General features: G+C 41.2%; 1 long non-coding RNA gene across 1 annotated transcript; it reads right to left on the reverse strand.

The window, feature by feature from the left end:
- Window positions 1-1,004: 1,004 nt before the first annotated feature.
- Window positions 1,005-11,586, reverse strand: LOC115307824. The gene is made up of 3 exons (XR_003916187.1): window positions 11,426-11,586; window positions 1,634-1,717; window positions 1,005-1,139 (listed from the first exon to the last, which is right to left on the reverse strand). It is a non-coding gene; the product is annotated as an uncharacterized LOC115307824 (long non-coding RNA).
- Window positions 11,587-22,188: the final 10,602 nt, after the last annotated feature.

Here is a 22,188-nt window from a genome sequence, read left to right on the forward strand (position 1 = left end):
TGCTTCAGGACAGCCCTGTCTTAAAGGCTTGCAAAGGTGTAAGCTGAAGAAGTGTGATTGTAACATCATCCCTTCAAACAGCATTCCCTGTCTACATGGCTTAATGCCACTTGCCACATTTGTAATTCATCTTCCCCCACCTGCCCTGTCTGTTCAACAGTCACTTGTTATCAGAGCAGAGGTGGTGAACCAAAAGAAAGGGCAGAGGCTAATTTGCTTGATGTGGTCCTTTTCTTCCAGATAACATTAATTAGTGGGCTCTAACCTTATCCTCAGAGATGCTCACCTTTTCTTTTCATCATTAAATGGGAAATAGCAAGTCTGTGGAAACAACTATCACTCTAGCAGCAGGCACACAGGACAGTTTGAGCATCGATTTCTCTAACCAGTCAGATAACCTGTCCCAATTCCACCACAAATCCACCCCCCTTTGCTTTCCAGGTGTAGTTGGTGCAGCAGATAGGATTAATCCACTTTTGTACTCACTTGCACTCTCCATGTTAGAGAATCTGATTACACAGATTGCCTGCAATTTATCTCCACCTGTGATGACTAATGCTCCAGTCTGACTTCCTCTTTCCCATTTTAACATCTCACTGCAGATCCTATACATACACAGACAGATGCACACACACTTGCTCTGTTTTGTTTGCAAACAGCTTACTAAGAGCCTCGGCATCTTCATTTCCAATCAAACCAGAAAGCACTACGTTTTTCCCTGTTCTACTCATGAGGTGATTTCTCCCTTTTGTCTCCTCTCATTCCATTTATACTGCTTAGGCTTCATACATTGCTGCTGGATCCACATAAACCCCAGGCATCTCAGTACAGACACTCACAGTGAACATGCAATGTTATATACCCCTGCAGCACACATAAAGACAAAGGCACACGCTACACACACTAAGCAAGTGCCACCACACGCATTCCTGTTCCCTCCAAACCTTACAGGAAAAAATTGCCTGCAGAGTGCTTTCCTATGAACAAAACCAGCCTTACCTTTCCTTATTCTGCTAATCCAGGGGCTCTGGACCGATCCGCTTTCCCTCCTGCACACAAGCTGCCAGTCCCTCCTGCTTCACATTCACAGCACACCAGCAGGATTCACCGTCATCCCATTCTGCTGGATCCTTATCGCCCTATTGGCCAAAGCCAGACAGTAAATTCAATTAGGCTCCTCCTTATAACTATATTATCACAGGAACAGGAATGAATAATTTAGTAAAACAACAAGGGTGTGCAGGCTCTGGTGTCACAGACTTCACCCCGACTGTCAGGATTTTATCAAATAGAGGCAGATAAAGAAACCAGAATCTGTCCATCACTCCTGAAAAGGAGACCTTAGATTACCCACTTGTATTTCCCATTCCATCCTTCTTGTCCTCCTCCCCCTTAGCCATGGCATTCCCTTTATATTGTTGTACGTCCATTCCCATCCCACAACACAGTATTTCCCTGGTGAATGGTCATTACCATCTCAGTGGATGCAGAGATTTCTCTCCAGGCAAAGCAATACTGCAGCACATCAAACACTTTACCTGTTCCCTGAATGCAATCTATGAGAAAAGAATGAAACTGTTTTGCAGAAAGGAGTAACGAGACAAGCAGATCATAAGGAAAAGGCAGAGTCTACCTTGTATCTCACAATATCTTCTGTTCAGTAAGTGTGCTGTCAGTCCATCAGTTCAGACACCCACAGGATGCAAGCACATGGTTCCTGAAGGAGAAAGGTTCATAGATGCACTGCCCAGGGACTGTGATTTCACATGCTTGCTGTGGGAGTTTGAATCCCCACATCAAAAAAAATGCATCAAAGCAGCAATTTCCCTCCAGACTAAATGACTGAACCATTATGGCTTTTCTTTTTTTCTGACCAGAAACCTGTAGTGACAAGTACCCACACATATATTTCCTAAGAATTAGTTTTCCCAAAATAAACACTGCTCTTTTTCCTCAGGTGATGCTTGGTTTAAGAGTTACAAAGTATTGAAGATTCCCTTAACAAGGTCACTTTTATCTAAGTCAAGCCTCTGGCCACTTCATTTGCCTGAAGAGTTTTACTGTTATGGGACCAATATTGGAAGTGGAGGAGCTCAGTGGGACAACCCATCCCAGCCCTAAACAGACCAAGAAGCCAAATCTTTTTAATGACCATTCACAGCAATATTGAGAGCTATTGCTAATACATGTCTGTGTGCACAGTATTGACTAACAACTGTATCATTCCACTGTAACTAAAAAATAAATAAGCAGGATGAGCTGCTGTTCTTCCTCCCTTATAGGAGCCTGTGCCCCTTAGAGTCCAAGAACACCCTTTGCCCTCTGCTTCTGCTGTGCTAATATTTACTCAGTAGAGCCAATGCACCTACTATCGTAATGAAGAGAGGTTCAAATTTGCACTAAAGCCCAAACTCCTTCAAACAGCTCCTAAACCAACTCTTATCTCCCAGGTCTGGTGGGCTGAGTAGCCAGAATCTGCCTCTAGAGGCAGTGGGGACACCAGGTTGAAGTCAAGTCCAAGAACCAGCAAAGCTACAAAGGCAGACCACTGGTGATGGATCAGAAGTTTTCCTAAAGGCAATGTCTTTCTTTAGTCACTGCCTTCACATTGAAATACTGGTAGAAAGCTGGGACAATGCACAGGGATTGCCACCTTCTAAATTGCTCAATCTCTAAATAACTCAGCCCCAATATAGAATAGAGCCATGCTGCCTTCTCTGGGAGAATAGGGCACAGGAACAATGGATGCTTTTCCCTTTCTCACCAAGTTCAAGGTGCTAAGGGGAGAAAAAGTGAGAGCCTTGACCAAGTTTTTGTCTTTGTTACGTATTTCTTTGCCATAGAAAGGGAAAAAACTGCCTTCTTGCTCCTGAAGATGCTTCACTTTTGAAGAATGGCAGCTGCTCTTTTCCTCCTCCTCTTTCCCTTGCAGCCATCTAAACTTTTAAGAGCTTTTGTCTTAAAGGAAACCCTGAATTATGCACTTAGTGATAGCTTCAGAGCAATTAAATTAAGCCGTGTGGCAAGTTGCCCAATGTCACTACCAAAGCTCAGGATGTTTTAGCATCATTTATTGAGGAGTTTTTACATGATGCTTACTTAAACCACAAAAAGAGAGCAAATTAGGCTGTTGCCATGACAACTTGAGAATCTGCTCAAAATTCTGAAGATGCTGGGGAGGGGGGAGAGCTCTTCAGTGGAGATCTTCACATCATGAATATGGCCCTTGGTTATCAAATCCCTTTCAAGTTAATTCCTAGCATCAAAGCCTCCCTAACAAAGGCTTTAATAATCAGGAGTAAAGCTTGGATAAAGAAGGCACAAACCAGCTCTGCCAGCTCTAACGTGAATTTCACTCTGGTGAGAGTTGCTGAGCTGAGAGGTCCACAGAGCAGTCACAGAGATGGCAGCAGTAGTACATGAACACACAGGAGGCAGGGCAGAAGAAGTGGCAGGGGCTTCACTGTAGGCAGGCACTGAATGGAGAGGTAGATCCTGACTCTGTGCTACAGTAAAGATGAATGACGATTTCCACAGAGTAGAGGGAGAGAAGGAAGCAGAGCCCTAGCCACTGCTGATATAAACCCTCTGGAAGTTGGAATAAGCTGAGCAGTCTTCTGTCAACCACAAGAAATGAATTAAAGCAAATAAGAGAACAAAATGGCAACACAAAAAGCGGGATCAGTGGTGTCAGAAGAAGCTTTCAAACCAAGCAAATGGAAGACAGGTTTCTACAGTTCTTCTGCAGGAATCAAACCCTTGGTAGGATTGTTGAATATTTTGCATCAGAGCTGGTTTTTTGTGTAATTTAATTTTTTTTTAGCTGAACATCTTTTCTGTTGAAAGCCTTCTAAGAAAATCCCTATTTTAATAGAAATTTCTCAGTCAAGCCTTTTGGTTCTCAATTGCATTAGCTGAGGTATTTTTGGCTGAAAACAAAGAATGTTTCTTTGGAAAAATTCCAGAAAGTTTTGTAGATTTCATAGAAGATCTCTCCTTCCTCATAATTATTTTTGATCAGATAATTTATTGCCAGTGGAAGCTTTGGTGTTCTCCTTTGAAATGAAAGCATAAAACCCTTTTGGATAGCAGGAACAATAAGTGGGAGCATATCCAAAATTAGGGAAAATTAAGCACCCAGGCAAATGGAATAAACTGTGAAAGTTTCTCCCCCTCCCTCTGCATTCCCAAGTGAGAGGAACTGTGGTTAGTAATGAAAACAAGAAGCAATTGAGAAACTTAAGGAGATATAAATGATTGTATTGTCGTGAGTGTTGTATTCCAAGTAGGATACTTGCCAAGGCAAAAGGGTACATATGACAGGGATCCAAAAGTTCAAGAAATGAATGCTAATAAAAACTATGCATTTTCAAGATATAAGTAGTCTCATAACTAAAACTCTCATATCTGTTGTCCTGTTCATCTTTTAAGTCCCAAGATTGATTGTCAGTCTGCTTTACTTGGCATGTTGTGGCAATGTTTCAATACCTTGAGTTGTAAATGTTGATCTTTTGATGTAGTTTTTCTCCTTGTGTCTGAGTACCATATCTATAGGTTGCTAATAGTGTCCAACATCAGGTTGATTGTAACTGAACATAAAACAAGGCTTTAATTTGTTGTCTACTTGCAAATGAGACTGATTATTTCTTTTCATGCCCCCTCCCTGCAATTTTGCCAGAGCCTTTCAAAAAACACTTGTTAGCTAATCACATTGTAGCAGCAGGAGTAGATTAGGCTGCACACAACCAAGTAGGCTTATTTTGGACCCACAATACATGGCAGAGACAAGAGATTGAAGTGAGCTGGTTTTTTCATATTATGACACCCTCTTTAACAGCTGTCAGTTTGGCAAACATGCTCCTGAGATGGCGTAACAGCAGGAGAGGCATTCAAGGGTCAGGTTCCACAGAAATAAGTCTGAGGAATCTGAGGAATAAAGAAAGGGGTGATAGAGAGATGAAGAATAGAGCAATGCATAGCAGAACAGGAATGAACTCTTTAGAAGTATCTGGGATGCTATTTTCTGAAGTGGACTGCATTTGGGACAAGCTGCATTTTACCTAGTCAGATTGAGGCATTATCCTGAGTCTTCAATGCTACTGCATATGTGTGTGGTGGTCTCCATGAACAGCATATTACCATCCCACTGAAAACATGTTTTTGTGTCCCAAACATGTTCTTAATTAAAATAATTTTTAATTCTTCAACAATAGCGACTTATTTAAATAAACTTTTCAAGACCTTCTAGCTATCATATCCTAACCCAGGGAAAGAAAAACATTTTTTTTTCTACTGGCATTCTTTACTTACTTCAGTAAGTAAAAGTGAGGAGTGGCTGAGGGAGCTGGGGTTGTTTATCCTGGAGAAAAGAATGCTCAGGGAAGACCTTATAGCTCTACCGTTACTTAAAAGGAGGTTGTAGCAAGGAGGGGTATGGTCTCTTCTCACATGTAACAAGTGACAGGAGAAAATGGGGTAGGGGAGGTTTAGATTGGATATTAGGAAAAAAAATTCTTCATTGGAAGGGTTGTCATGCACTGGAACAGGTTGCCTAAGAAAGTGATCAAGTTACCTTTCCTGGAGGTACTTACAAGAAATGTGTATATGGTGCTTGGGGATATATTCTAGTGATAGACTTGGCAGTGTTAGGTTAATGTTTGAAATCAATCTTAGAGGTCTTTTCCAACCCAAATGACTCTATGATTCTACAGTTCAGTAACACTTTTCTATAATTAGTTTGTTCGTTGCAGTGACTTTGAGCTATCTCAAACACAATAGAAATATGAGGCCTTAAGAAGCCTTGTTTTATCCCACTATGCCATTCTAACAGAAGAAAATGCAAATATCATTTTTTCCCACGAGGCTCCTTGCGTGCTATTACAACCTATGTAATAGCAATGAACTTTTAAAATACAAGTACATTACTTTTTCACCAGATCCCATGCCATATTTTGCATGGCACTGTTTCAAGGCTCTGGAAGTTTCCAAGGCAAAAATAGTGCTCTTGTTTATCAATAGGACAGGTTTCCTCCTCCCAAAGGTTAGAAAAAGAGAGACCTACCGTAAGTCCATGTCAGCATAGGCAATATCCCAATGGTTACAGTACCGATTTAGGATGCAGGAAATAGAGGGCCCAAACCTGAACAAAGCAAACAGGATACTCACCTCTGGGTCCTCCCCAGGGCAGAGAGTAATGGCACCAAGATTTTATCAGCTATTTAGAAGAGAGACTATTGTTATATCTCCTACAGAAGTTATTTTACTGTACAGAGACTCCTGCAACATTGGGCCATAAGCTGAATGGATGAGCAATGGCCAAGATGCTCATCAGAAAGTGAGATTCATTTTGGTAGTTTGTAACTCACAAAGCACAGCTTTGACTTCTTTCTCTCACATCCCCGTTGCCTCTAAGACTATTTTCATCCAAACAACAAATCCTACACTGTACATATTTAACTGTAGATGGAAACTTCCACATTTTTGTTTCTTTCCTTTCTTGAATTAGAACAACCTACATCATCTTCCAGAGTTTCTAGCCGTTTGACAATTGGGGAAAACATTGTGTACAAAATCTGAGGCTAAACATCATGTTCAGAAGGGACAGCTGAGCTGAACTTTTTTTGGCTTCCTTTAAGCCAAGGGGCACTGGTCAATCACACAGGGTAGCTAACACAACACAGGTCAGCTTTGTGCACTGATCAAATCTCTTTTCTTACCTGACTTATTCTGTCTGGAGAAGAATGGTTCTGTCACTGCTGAAGGATTCATTTTAGAGTGAAACTCATGTAAAATTAAAGCAGAACCATGATTCTTACCTTTGGCAGACAATCATCTAAAAAGGGCCAATGCAGATGACCTATTGCGATTGAGTAGCTCAGGAGAATCAAGAGCTGATTTGGCCAATCGGCTTGCTACAGAAAATCTGCTTCTTCAGATGCCTCCATGCTCTCACATTCTTCTCCGCCTCCTCCTCCTCCTCCCTCCCCTGGTTGCCAAGCAACTACAAAAAGGACCAGAGAGCATGCTGGAGGAAACCACCTTATAGACACTGCATAGGTTCATTTCAGTTTTTTTTTTTCCTAGGAAATGCTCAAGGGCAAAGTGGCCTTAGCTTTAGAGGCAACATCTCACTGTGAAACATTGCTTTGCATGAACACGGGTTGTGGGGCAAGTGATGTATACCCACAATAACCAAAATAAATGCTTTCAGAGACTCCAATCTTGCTTCTGATTGTTTTCTGTGGCTCAGTTGCTCTCCATCAATCCCTCAGATCAATAGTCTAAAGGGCTCAAGATAGGAGTTATCAGCTTGTACAGCAGGAGATTTCCCAATCCCAGACACCCCATAGGGTTGTTGCAGTGTCTCTGAGGATCACTGCTCTAACTGACCACCTTTACAGCACTGACTTACCACTGTGTCCCGTGGGGTTAACGCAACATTTTTGACAAGAAATGTGCTTGCTTATAAAAGCTCAGGGACTTTTGGATGAGGAGTAAGTGAAATCAGACACTAGACAGTGAAATGGAAAGCCCTGTACTGGATTCCATGCAGCCCCTTGGTGTGGGGAGGGGCTGTCTCATTCTCCCAGGTCTATCTATCTTCCTAGCTAGAAGGTTTATAACAAGGTTTATGACTGAGGGATAAACCTCAAGTATATGAATAAACCCCCACTGGGCTCTGATGGTTTGAGCTGCAAAAAAGAATACCTACGCCCTGAAATTACATCATCAGTAATTCAAAATACAATTTAGGTTAAAAAATGGTGGCATCAACTAAACACATGTATAAAGTCAGGTAAAAAAATACCTGGAAGATTAGACATACCCATGACTTTACTTTCAAAACAAGTTTCATTTGCAAAGTCTTATCTTGTCTAGGGCTGAATCTAACAAGGAAGAGAAGAAAAGAGACTCTTTCAGAAACTTTAACATTACTTTTTGTTTTCTGTAATCACACTGAATTCTCAATGCTTTTCAGTATTTCAGGCACATTTTTGAGACATATTATGACACAACAAAATCTGGTTTATCCCCCACCTCCACATATCATGGCAGGAAAGCCATCTTTTCTAAGCAAAGTTTTCCATTTCTATTACCTATTGTTCTGCCTAAAACAATAAAGGCTGTACCCTGAGGGTATTCAACCTAACAGCATTCACTGCAGACTCTGAAGTCATGGTTTAGGACCATATCTTCTTACCTCTATATCCCAAATATCTTGGAAATTTTCACAGTTTTCCCAAGAACTCTTCTTCCCTCCCTGACCTTCAGAGTAGCCACTTGCTATTTCTGTACAGCCCACAGAAAATTAATTATTACTAAGTGACCTAGTCATAACTAGACCCACACATTGCTCCAGTGGAAAGGAAAAGTGCTTTTTCTTCCCCCCATACACCTCAACCAAGGTTGAGTTTTACTAGCAATGTCATAATTTCACAACTGCAAAGGTCCTACCCTGGGTCCTACAGTTCTTGTTTGAGCCTTTTCATAAACAACTGCATCCAGCCTTCAAGTTTATCCCTCATATCAGCATAAGAGGAGGTTTCTCCTTCAGTTCTCTAGCAGTGCAATACAGGTAGTTATTTTTTGTTGTTGTTGTTGTTTTTGTTGGTTTACTTTGCTTTGCTTTTTTTCCTGGCACATACAAGCTCACATTTTGGCTTGCTGTCTTTTTTGCTGAGGTTTGAAGTCTAAAGCAGTACTCTGTTACAAAATCTCAATAATACTTCTGCGGTTTTGGAAGTAGAAAATTGAAGTTACAGTTATTAAAAAAAAGAAACTGGGATTTAGGAATTTTTTTTCTGAATTGCTCATTTTCTCCTTTAAAAAAACTTTTAAATGTATTAGAAAACAAAACAGATGTTCTGATTAAGGTTCATTTCAGCTTTTTAACATCAAGGTTAAAAATACTATGAGAAAGGTATGGATGGGATTATGAATACGGGCAACTAAACCTTGCTGTTTTTTAAAATTTTCTATCCTTTTACTGGCCGTAGAGAGGAAGGTCTTAAAATAAGTAAGTGCGGTATGAAATTATTTCCTTGAAAGAAATGGATTGGCAGGATGGATGGAAACATTTTTCTGCATGACACAAAGACTTCAGCTACATACTCTTCTGCAGCAACATTAGCCAGTGTGGCCTAGCTGGGCTCTGGACAGAGGCATATTTGACATTATCACAAAACACAGGGCATTGCAAAGGACAGGCTGAGGGAAGAGGAATGAGGAGGGAGTATACAAGGGGATAGGGGGGGAAATTGTGAAGTAGAGTGGCAGGCAGGTGATGTGGAAGGAATCTGGTATAGCCATGCAGGTTTCTCTTGCTTGAAGTGGTTGAAGTCTGCAGAAGAAAGGTCAGGGAATAAATTCTTTCATGAATGCAAACATCCTAGAGAAATGTTTCAAATAGCAGTCTGCAGTGGGCAAGAAACATATTTAAATACAGCTCACTTAGCAGGGCTACAGTAATGAAATACTCTTAAGGCTTTAAAATTAAACCACATAAAATGTTAACAGAAAAGTCATGTTTTAATTTAGAATTACTCACTGAGTGATAAAGAGGGTCAAAATACGAACATGTTCCTTAACACTGATGGATAAATGCTTTTCTCTAAGCATGTTAAAAGAGAAGGAGACAGCAGCAGAAGGCTGGAATGAATTTGAGAAAGCTGGATGTATGCTACAGCACCTGACAGAATTGCTAGGACCAAATGGCACAGCCAGGGCAGGCATTGACCACTATTTCCACTCAGTACCTTTGGTATCTCCTCCGGAGTATTATAAATAAATGTGCCTTCACAGTAATTTTGGAACTAGTCTGTTCTTCTTTGGGGATAATTTTTCTGGGATTGCATAAATCAGAGTAATCCCTAACATTTCTTAGGCTATGTCTTTGAAGCACCCAGCTCCATGTGAGAATACCTTCAGGTCTATACACTATTCCAGCTGCCTTGTTGTGTGAGTGGCAGGGTCAGCCCCCTTAGCTCAGGTGCTCCTGGTCCAGCTGATGCCACTGCTGTAGCCCCAGTCCTGGTATCCACAGCATGGTGCTCTGTGCCATGCAAGTACAATTCCAAGTTCTCATAAGGCAGCAGCTCTGGCTTTAGGGACTGTGGCACAGATTAAGACTGTCTACAACCTTAGTAGTAAAAAATGGGCTATATGTTATGTCTATAAAGCATTTAAGTGAGGGGCAATGATACCTCATAAATTTTCACTGGTTTTCACCAGTACTACCCCACAAGTACACTTAAGCAAAACCACACAGTAATCCCGCCTCCTGAACAGGACACTTCCCTGTCTACAGCACAGACAGACTTCACACAGGTCTCTACCATGAGTTCTTCCCTGTTTCTTAACTGTTTCTACTTCTGCTGCTGCCTAAATGACCTCCTGCCTAAATGACACAATGACAAAAAGATGTATGTCTTTTCATATTCATGAGTTTTAAATTTATATTTAAGATATAATTCTCTCTCCAGCTTCTTATGTTTTTTGATTGAGTGTATCTGGACAGATTCAAGATTTCTATACCTTCCAGACCCAGGACTCTTGGCCAGATGTCCTTAGACATCTCAGTCAAATGCTGTTTTCCACATAAGCTTCTTTTATCTTCTCCAGTCAGTAGGTTCTAAGGGACCCCACAGAGAAGGAAATACAACACCAAGAACCCCAAATGTTGTAGCTATAGCACCTGCCCTTTCTTTATGTATGTTGCCAGGCAATCACTGCCTGTTCTGTTATTCCACATAGGACTTAGAGCAGAAGTTTAAAACCACTTTGCAATATACTGCCAGTGCGACTACATGGTAAGCACTACCAGTAAAACACTCAGGGAGGTTTATATTTTCAGAAAAGAGCTGCAACAATTTATATGTGTTGGGCCTTCTTCTCCATACATATTTGTGGGGTCTGTTTACTCAAATAAAGCAATGTGTGAAATTCAACAGACACAGAACCTCAGAGAAATCTTCTGTCTGCTCTAATTAAAGAGAGAAGGAAAACACACAAGGATTCTTTACTGCAGCAAAAGTTAAAAGGATCAACAGTAACGACTGTGGGTTGATGAAGCCTCTACATTTTAATGAATTATGACATGTCTTTAAGTCCTCCAGGCTTTCAAACCACTACAATACAAGGAAGTTCACTGTGGTCACTAAACAGATAGATACTGTCCCAGATTATGGGCTGCCAGTTCTAAGAAGGAGAAAACCAAAACAAAACATCTTCTGCTTCAACAAAGAAGAGAGAAAAAAATACAATACCTTTTTTCTCTTTCTTTTTTTTTTTTTAGAAATTATGAAAGTGAGGGCAGAGCAGCCCTCACTCTGAATTGAAGCTCTCTGGTTCTAATACGTAAATTGCAAGTTAGAAATAAAGAAAAAGTCAAGTATCAGGAATGTCAGTTAGGAAAAAATAAGCTTACCTGTGCAAAAGGGAGAGATTCATATGCAAGTAGAATCACTATGCTTTCCCATATTCCCTTCCATGTTTGAGTTGAGGGTGGATTTGTTTGCAGTATTTAAAGTTCCTTTTTAATGAGTTGTGTGAAATCTGGCAGACACATAACCCCTTTGAACTACAAAGCATTTCCTGCATTAATGAAGGAAGAAAGAAAGCCAAGAATTAATTTATTACAACACATTAATTACTGCATGAAATAAAAGTTCAAACAATCAACAGAAACCACAAGGGTGAGGTAAAGGTGAGAGAAGATAAAATATGCACATTCTGCTTTGGTAGTGGCCAAAATGGGTCCATTAGTACCAAACAAAAATGTAAGAAATGCAGCTGCAGTTTGTTATTGCAGAAGAAAGGAATTATATTGAGGGAACTTCTAGAAGACTTTCCTTTTGATAAAGAAACCTATTCCAAACTTATACAAAGGGAGCAAAAGCAAAGTTGAATAACCATGGCTAACAAGAGTGAGTGGATAGGTATATAGAATTGCACATCTTGTTCTGAGACAGGTATATCACACATCAAAAAGGCAGTTGGAGACTTGCCATAAAGGGGAGTGAATTAAAAAAATACACAAAAACCCAAGGAAACCCTGCCTTCTGAAACAAGGTTTTCAAATGGTATGTTGCAAAAATGTGTGTGCATGTGTGAGCAGGAGGTATGTGTGTTTAAATACAGAAGGTACACAACCGAAGGAAGTGGTGAAAATGTCATTACTACAGAATGAAAAGAGAATACAAGCATTTGTATGCTTGTGTATGCACAAGTGGAGTTGAGGTTCTTCTCTTGCAGTGCATATTGGAATACCTCCCAGAGGCAAAGCAGCAGAGAACTGCATCCTACACATCCAAGCATCCCAGTGTTCATCACTGTTATCTCCAATTAAATCAAAAGTCTCCACTTAAACAGGGGATAACAACAATCTTACCCAGAGCTCAACATTTTCAGTCTTGCATTTACTGCCTGTTGCCACAGTTCTGAGACCAGAAAACAGTATTGCATGGTATGTACTTTGCATATGATGTACTGCATACAATGGCAGTCACAAGTCTTTGTAGCTGTACTGGTGCTCTGTCCTGGCTGATGATCAGGAAGAAGTCACTCAGTGCTACTTTTCACATTTTCATTTAAAGGTACACTGGGAAAAAGCCACAATACTGAGTGTTGGGATAGCGACTGACTGCTTTAGTTACCTGTAAGGTGGTCTGCAAATCTTTTCACTGGACACACGAGATGAATATTTGTGTTCTTACTTGTATGTCTGTGCTTCTAGATTTCCTAAAAAGAACCACGGCTTTACATTAAGAGTTGTGGGTGATAAAGATTGTGAACCCACAGAACATAAACCAGAGCTACAGGTGGAAGCTCTCATGTGCTGCAATGCTACTAACATTGCCCTCTGTATGAAGAGTCAACATTAGATAGAGTCATGTTGTGAAGGATGTCTTTGGCACTTGTTTCTGGATATCCCACATGGTAACGTGGAGTACAAATCTCTTGCTCTGAGAAATAAAGGACAACATGAGACTGTTAACAGCAAAAAGAAATGGATCAACTGAATGCAAGACTGAGATACTCAGAAGATACAAACAGGGAGCAGGTTTGCTCTGAAGGTGATCACATCTCCTCTCCTGCTGCTTGGGCAGTGCAGAACATCTTAATGATGACACAACACAAATCACAAGCTGCAGAGACAGCCTTAAGAACTCCAGCATCCTCGGCAGTGCTCACCCAAGCGTGTTTGTGAGGACAGCGTTTCCTGGAACTGAAATGCTGCTCCCTTCCCTCGCAGCTCTCCCACTCAAAGCACTGCAGGTTGTTTTGTGAACAGCATCATTCACTGCAGGCTGCACTTGCCTAAGGCTGGAAATCCATTTCCCCCCTTCTCCCTCCTCCCAACCTGCTGCTAGTTTTGATGGGATATTTTTCTCCCCACATTAGCCTGCTCTCTGTTTCCCTCTTTTCCCGAGCTGGTCCTGTTTCCTCCTCCTAATTATTCACGCAGGAGAGCAGATGGCAGGGGGAGTGGATCTCTCATTTGCTAGCTCATACAGACAGGAGGTTTTGTCACACAAAGGGGGAATAACGCCAACTGCAGAAGAAAGCAAGATATTCCAGAGCCTGGTTCCTAGCATCCTCCCTACTCTTTGTTCTTCGTTCAAGCACGATATATTTTGGGAAACACCATTCAGTTCTCAGTATGCATTTATGTCAGTTACATCACATCATGCTTTTTCTTTCTTGTTTTAAAATTTTAATTAAGCTGAGAAAACAATTCACAGTGTATCATTTCTCAAAATGAGCACAGATTTTTCACCTCAAGAAACAGCAGTAATTCAATAATCACAAACATTTGAGAGCACTGTTTTCAAGTCTGCAGTGGAATCATCAGTAGCCCTCTGCAAAGGTTCCATAATCAGACCATGCAGGTCAGTTGTGATGAGGTAAGTGGGACACAGGCAGGATCTTTCTGACCTGAGGGGAGGACATTCCTATGTACACCTTGCTTGCAAACTGCACTGAGGTACTCACCAACCATCCCTACACCTGGTTCAGTGATGAAGGCATTGCTGGAAGTGTTCCCAATAGGCAGACTGTACAAACCATGCTGTTTTGTCGTCCAGCAGTATTTACAGTCACAGAATTAGGCCACTCCATGCCAGTTGGCCTCAGTATCCAGGGAAAGTCCTGGACGTGTATACTTTATTAGACTGGATGTAACTCTGCTACAAATACCTACACAACTCTCTCAGGTTTGCTGGCCCAAGTGACCTTTTTATCTGAGTGCCAAATTGTTGCCACTGGAATGCAGTTGCAACTATCATTGATACAGCTTCTGTTGCAGCTACTACCATGATCAAAATAAAATGCAGATGAGAATATACATATACTTACCCAGCTCTTGCAGTCTGACCAGCTCTAGCTGACAAACCACTATTAGAGACTTCCCAGCAAAGCTACTGTCATAGCTTCACAGATAAAGAACAGCAATGCTTACATGAAGTCTTTCACTGAAAATTTTGCCTGGTAGGTTCTGTAGCAGTAACAAAGTGCAGTCACCTTTTGATTTATAGTGCCATTCCATGGGTACCCCAAGAACAGGACGCAGAAGTCATTGGTAAAGGCCACTGGGGTCTGTGCTTTTTTAATTGAAGCAACAATGCTGTCTTTGACTGCTACAGACTTTCAGAGTCTGTACTGCCAGACTTTCAGAGTTTTTGCTGGTTTTCAGAAAGCCTGAACTGAAATGACCTTGCTGAAAACTATATGCAACTGAAAACAGCTATTCAGAAGGAATGGACAAGTCAAGCAAGTTCAGATTTTAATCTGTAGTTTCAAAAGTTTCTCTCATGCTCTAAATTAAGGTAACTACTGAGATGTACATCAACAGAGCTGAAGTGGGGGAAAGCTGGTGAGAGAGGACATGCCTGATGTTTATCACACTAAAGTGAAATCTCTCTTTCAATTTTATGTCAGGAGAATGAGCAGCAGGAGTCAATGGGCTTCCAAACAGCAAATGTACCAGTTTATCAAGGCAAGTCTTGTAGAAAAAAAGACAGCAAAGAGACATGAGGGGAAAAAAGCCCCCCGTGACAAAGTAATTTAAGATATTGTCTTCAGACATTAGAAAAAATATAATTAAATCTCTTACTAATGCAAATACCATTTTGCTTCTGTTTGTCATTAGTGATGCTAGACTTTCAAGGTAACACAGACAAAGGAAATTTAAGAAATGTGTTTTCGTTACATGTCTCACAGACAAAAGCTTTGGCAGTTTCAACAGAAATAGGAAGAATTCGAACATTCTCTGGTTTCATCATATGTAATATGCAGTGCATGTACCTCCCTTCTAGGATGGTTTCTTCATCACTATAGAACTTAGACTACTGTGGCTGCAATTGCAGCATATCTCAAGTTGGGAGGGACTCATAAATGTACCTACTAATCAACTTCTCTTTAATTGGGTCCCCGCCATGAGTAATCGAGGTGTGGCTTTTGCCATGAAGCCAGTTAATAAATCTTTTTTCACACTACAGCAGATGAAGTGCATTCAAAGAAAGGCAGACTGAATAATCCTTCATGATTCAACAGGGAAGCATGGACTCAGCTCAGCCATATTTTTGGTTTATCAGTCATACAATAATCAATCAATCCATCAATGAGACATTCAGTCCCCTGAGCCCAAATGCATGATGGACTTCTTAACTGCTTTGGACTCATGCCCTTCCAGTCCAGTTTAAGTTGAGACTTGGCCAAATGCTTCACAGTATAACTGTTTTGTTGAATTGGGAATTTAGCCACGGGATTATGAAAAGAAGTTTTTTGTGCAGTACTGTTGTAAACATAAAACCTGGCCTTGTGTAAAGATGTTTACTGCAATAAAGACATGGAAGAACATCAACAGTTTTCAGAGTCAACTAGGAGGTTCCTCTGAGCAGTTTTAAGTTATATTTACAGAGCAGGGTCTTGAGAAACCATTCTGAGACACTCGCTTAGGGTTATTCCAAGTATTCAAACCCAGTCACATTAGTACCCAAAACAGCTTTCTAGTCCTATCATCATTTGCTATTTGTAATAGCTGCAGGCAACCCCATGCCACCCCCTTGCTTCACTTTTATAACTTGGATTTCCTCCACCCCCACTCCCAACTGTTGTTGACTCACTGTCAGGGTTTTTCTTCCAGTTTGCTGTAATTGCTTTATGCTGAGACCCTCTTGATCTGTCAAGGATGTGTAAGTGGGGGAATTTCTTGACAACTGAGGCCCCAGGTCTCTGCCTCCTGGCAAGCAGGCATGGGGGAGTCAGATGGACAGAGGTGTTGGGCCAAATCTCAATTCCTTTTTCCTGAACACCATTTTTCCTGCACCAGCACCACCATCACTACACTTTACATAACCTGACAGAAGCATTTTAAACATACTGTCTTCAGGCAGCACAGCCCTGAGCACAGCCACATTGGCTTTCACCCACTGTTTCCTCAAATATTGATAGTTTGAAGGTTACCATATGTTTATACTGGCTCATGGCAATGACCAGGGATCTTTAGAAATTTCATTACTTGTTAATGAAACAGATACTCTGTTCGTCACTAATCAACTCACATGGTTCACCCAACCAGCCTCCCGCCTGATGTCAAATGCTGAGGTTTCCCTAGCCAACCTTCCAGCCATGAAGGTGACAGCGCTTCAAACCTTATTATTCCTCAAATCTCTGGGTTAGCTTTGTTGTGTGAATGCAGTTAAAGCTGGGCCCAGCAGAACACACCAAGTACTTGCTTCTCTTTGTATTGCACAAATCTCTTACATTAACAGTTCCTGTGATGTCATTTTGCCATTCAGTGTAAGAATTGTTTGTGAAAACGGATTAGTTCTGTGATTGGCAGTGCTCACAGCATACAAGAAGAGGAATTTGATAGAATTTGAAGTCTGTGGTGGTTCAGAAGGCAATTTTGATGTGCACCTAAGCTTTGGCAAGACATCATTTTCTGGCTATGTAATCTGCATTGCAGTCAGTATTAGAAGAAAAGGAATAGATGAGTGGGTGTAATAAGGCAATTGTTAATGGGGTGTGCAAACATAGGAGACACTTTTATGTTCTAGCTTGAAAGATTTTTATGAGCAGAAATAAGGAGGCCTCACTAAGTTAACATAAAAGAAACAGTAAGCCTGTTTGACTAGATTACAGACATGCTCCTGTTAGAGAGCAATGTTGGCACTGAACAGCACACTTACATCACAGGGGATTTTTCACCCCCCATGACACTAAGATTTGTTGTAACACCCAATAAATTTGATTTTTCTTATTGTGACTTAGAGGCCGAAGACCTTATATTGAGCACAGGGTCTCAGGAATTGTCTGGACTTGTCCCAGTGTGAGTTTATTTTAGGATGTTCTAGCAACAAGGAAACCAACTGTTGCTTATTTCTGTTTTATTCTCACTTTAGAGCAGTAACAAATAGTTTTTTCTACATAGACTGCTGTGTTGTTTGCACCTTTCTCCACCTCCGTGCTACCAGTAATCTGCTTTCCTAAGGCTTCCTGTGCAAGACTTGCTAAGAAGTAAGAGGCACTGCACTGTGTTACTTACCACAATGTCCCCCAGTGTGCAAAGTAACTGGACGTGAAGCAGGGAAAGCAAAGAAGCTTGTTGGTGTATAGACATTCTCAGCAGATGACCATGAGGTTCCACCTTTGCTCCAAACAGGAGCATAGCTCTGCTTCCCTTGCCACTCCTGCTGGCAAGCCTTGCAGTTGCACTTTGCTACCTGCAACACAGTACTCAGTAGGTTTATTACTAACAATATATTGGGTGAGCAGCTCCTTTCCCCGGCTGCGTAATTTACCTCCTTTAATACAAACGCCTCAACGCTCAGTTTATTTTATTCAGACCCCTCCAAATATCTCCTGGCCTGAAGCCATTTTCAGGTAGCAACACAGCTGAAATAGAGTGCTGGTAGCACCTGGGCTGTCATCTTGCTCTGACATCAAAAGGCTTTTGCAACTTGAACCCGGTTGTTTCGGCACCAAGACTACAATGCAAAACATATGACTCCATTTGAACAAGCAAGAACAACCCAAATAACTCTGCACAGTTATATACAGTGTTAGCTGTCTGTCTGCAACCAACAGCCTCTGGATTTCTGCTAAACCCAGAGCATGGTTCCCTGTCCCTTGTGAAGAGCCACTGGCAATGTAGAATGCTCCTCAGGTTTTCCTGCACCCAGTCCCCAGAGTATAGCAGCTTAGTCTGACTGAGTACATGACAGCCTGTTGTCATCCCAGCCCCTCATCCTTGAGAAAGTGGCCGCCTCTAGCAGACACAGAACTAGTGCTGCCCAAAGGGGATAGGAATAACTCGGTGTAAAGCTCTCTGGGCTGCCTGTGTCCCTGTAGTCAATGGCCAGTGCTGCCTATATACAGGGCAAAGCCAACAATCTGGTAAGGAGACACAGGGTGTAGCAGTTTCTGCACCAACTGTACTTTCCAGCCTGGCTAGACAGGCTAAGACATGGGAGAAAGGGGCCTGCTGGGTCCCTTGAGGGGTAGAATTGCTGTAGATTGTACCATGGCCATTTCATTCTATCTTCACAGAGCCTGGGGGCAGGTATGTTTCCATGGCATACACTTCTGCTTGTGAGCAAAAGGCACTATAAAGTAGCAATGAAGAACATGGACAGCCAATCAAGGTGGTAATAATAACATAGAGATCCTAAAGCATTAGCCAGGCAGGGCTTGCAACTAACCCTGTGTCGTGGTTTGACCCCAGACAGCTGCTGGACCATTCCGCCCACACTGGGATGGAGGAGTTCCTATTGTTCTGGTAAGAGCAGATTTAGAGATAACAATTAAAAGATAGCATGGAAGTAGAGTGATTAAGTGTGAAAAATAATCCAAACAGCAGCCTAAGACTAAGGAAGAAATGGCTATCAACACCATGCATGTACGAGCAAAAAGAGAGGAGTAAATACCCACAATAATCAGCACAGCCCATCTGCAGAAAGTCTCGGGACTCTGGCTGTTCATTACACCCTTCCACTCTCACACACATACACTTTTCTACATTAAATTTTGAACTGTAATAATGAGGCTTTTCTGTATTAGGTTGGATTTTGAAAGTAGTGTTGTAGGAAAGCTAACAGATAAGATCAGACAACGGTTAGAACAATTGCAATTGCCATTCTTGCCTGCAACTTCTCTGGTGTGGAGACTGGAGACAGTGGTGAGGTTTGTTTCCATGACACTGGGCTGCAGCACACTGACCAATTCAGGCTCTCCAGGCTGCAAGGGTCAGATTTTCACCTTTGTTTCTTTTTCCTTTCCTGTTATCTTCCACAGCTTACTTGGATTTACAGCACAGGATCTGGCAGTTTTCTATCTCACTCCAGGAAGAGATTTTTATCCCTATTTGTAAACAATGCAGGCATTTTCAGGAACATCAGATAATCTTCATCTTGTTATTGGTATTCTAGCTCAGGGGCTCCTATGAACTTTTAAAATCACACTGCAGCCCTGAAAAAAAAGAATGCTAACCCCTGGAATTATCAAACAACTTTTCTGGATCTGATATTATTAGCTATAGTAAATAAGTGGAAATTCTGGAGTAATTAAATTAGAAATGATATTATGAAAACACACAGTTAACCCAGAACTTAATCCACAGTGAATCTCTAGTTTTCTCTCTATAATCATCATTACAGCATATACCAAAAAAAAAAAATCCCCTTGTTCCCCCAATCCGTTTCACAGAGCATAAACCGAAAAAACCCACCAATAATAGAAAAATCTTAGAATCATAGAACAGTTTGGGTTGGAAGGGACAATTAAAGGCTTTCTACTTCTTCTTGGTAACAGTCTTAATCTTGATCCTAAATTGTTTCTGAATTTTCACATGAATTACGTTAAAACATCAGGAACTCGGGTATTTTTAAGAACTGAAATTTAGGTTGAAGTCTGGATAGAAGCAACAGTCTTGCATTAAAACTAGAGCCAATTCTCAGAAGAGTTTGAAAGTACAGTTTTTCAGTCTTGTATTTGAGAAGATTTGAAGTGTCAACCCTTTATTTGTCCTTTGTCAGAATGAAAGATGTAATTTCTGATCAAAAGAATTCAGCATCTCTAATTTGAAGGCTTTCAGAAAGCGTTTTCTCTCCGTAAATTTCTACCTCTGTGGACCAAAGGAGAAAGTAATTTTTAAATGTTTAAGCTTTCCAGGGATGAAAGCTGTTTCTGGACCAGCTCTACTGAATATGTTGTGTGCCACTTGATCTTTATGCCAGGAAAGAGCTTTGAAAACGTCTTTTAGATACACAGAATAAAGGCACCACAATTCTGCTCTTTGGTTGTAGTGTTTAGCATAACATAGGGTTGACACCAAACTGAGAGGGTTTACATCAGAAATGACAGATGGCAAGATGGTTGCCACCACTATCAACCCTGTCCTGTCACCAGCTCTTGAATCTGAACCTGCCTGACACCGGGACAGCCCCAGTTTATAGCTGTTAAAGCTGAAAGGATGTATTTTTCATGTCAACAGAATGGAACAGTTGGTAATTTTTCCAGAGGAGAGATTAGAGCAGGCTGCCAGGCAGTCATCAATTCTGACATGCTATTCGGAGAGTCACTGTTGCTGTGTACCAAATGTCTAATCCACAGCTCAGGAAAGAACTGGAAGGTGGACTAGCAGCTGATACACATATAACAAGCTGGTATTTCTGCAGCATGGTGATTTTTCTAACAGTCCTTTTAAGATGATAAAATATGCCTAGCCATTAGCTGAAAATGCTGAGATTCAGCCAGGATTTAATCTCACATATACACTGACAAGAGGTAAGCATTCAGGTACCTACACTGAACAACAAGTGCTTTGGATACTTCAGTTAATGTAAAACATTTAACACATTTAGGTTTGGAAACTGAAAGGCAATGTTATAAAAAAGGAGTATGGTAATTTTCTGCCCTTTTTCCCCTTTGCAGGTGGGGAAACAGTAAAGAAGGTTTCTCATTAAAGGGCAAAACTGGGCAGGGTGACTATCCTTACAGAAGCCTATAGTTTTGGCTAGGGTCTCCTAAATGTTAAACCAAAGCCACATCATTGTGCCTGAAGTGAAGGCTTGTTTAAGCCCTGTCAGCAAAGTGCTCTGGTACACTCTGACACTTGGTTAGCAGGGTGCAGCTAGAAGAGAATGCTGCCTGTCTAAACAGCAATCACACCCTCCCTGACCATCCTGTTGCCTCAAGAAGGCAGCATTGCCCTTAGTAGGTCACTGTATCCCTCTCCCGTGGAGAAAAAACATCCCTCAGGAAGCAATGTCTTGGCTGTTGGTTGTTTGGGCATGTGTACAGATAACTCTCCTGCTCTTACCCTCAGAAAGCCTTCATGAGGCTGATCCCTACTGTTCTGAGCCATCTGGATACATCAATTCTAAAGTACTGCAACAGAAAAGCAGTCCAGAGTGTACTAGAAGACAATATGCAGTGTTAGCCAGGCACCAGAGGTGAGGTAGATTAAATATTCCTCAACAGTTGTTGTGTGCCATTTGTACTGTGAATATAGGATGTGTGGGTAATTAACAGACTCAAAACAAGACCTCATTGACCAGACTGTTTTACAGTTAATTAAAAAAAAATAAATCCATATAAACCCATGATTAACTCATGTAGTTCCCTGCTGTGAGAAATGTATTAGGTTGAATAGGTTGCTTGCTACACCTTAAAGGTCTTGTGGCAAAACTAGACCGCAGGATTCCCATGGCCATGGTTCAAGCACTACTACTGACAAGACAATCATCATAACACTAGGAAGGATAAAATTCCAGCAGCTATTATTTTTCATTCTTTACTTAAGAAAATGACCCACCATCCAGAACTAGGCTAAGATAGCTTAGCTTGAAGTATAGTGTATTAAATAAACTATGTAAATTGCATGCCTGCCTTTGAGGTGTTCAGGTCTCATAACCAAGTAAGAAGGGCTACGCAGTTCCTGCAGGAAGTTAGCTCTTACTCTGTTATGTGTCTGAGCCAATTCCCCACCTCTTTAACAGAGAGAAGCAGTGAGCATACCCCAGGCCAACACTCTGTGTGATATAATTCCAGCCAACAATAGAGAATTAAGAGATTACTCTAATGCAAATACATCAGTAGAAAAAATGGTCATCTGCTGACTCCCCTACCATTTTCTTCACAGCATTTCTGTCACCCTGATTTGCTGCTCTTCTATCTACAGAAGCA

This window comes from Manacus vitellinus, unplaced genomic scaffold (genome assembly GCF_001715985.3).
Source record: "Manacus vitellinus isolate BGI_N305 unplaced genomic scaffold, ASM171598v3 scaffold_5_pilon, whole genome shotgun sequence".
NCBI classification, from domain to species: Eukaryota; Metazoa; Chordata; class Aves; order Passeriformes; family Pipridae; genus Manacus; species Manacus vitellinus.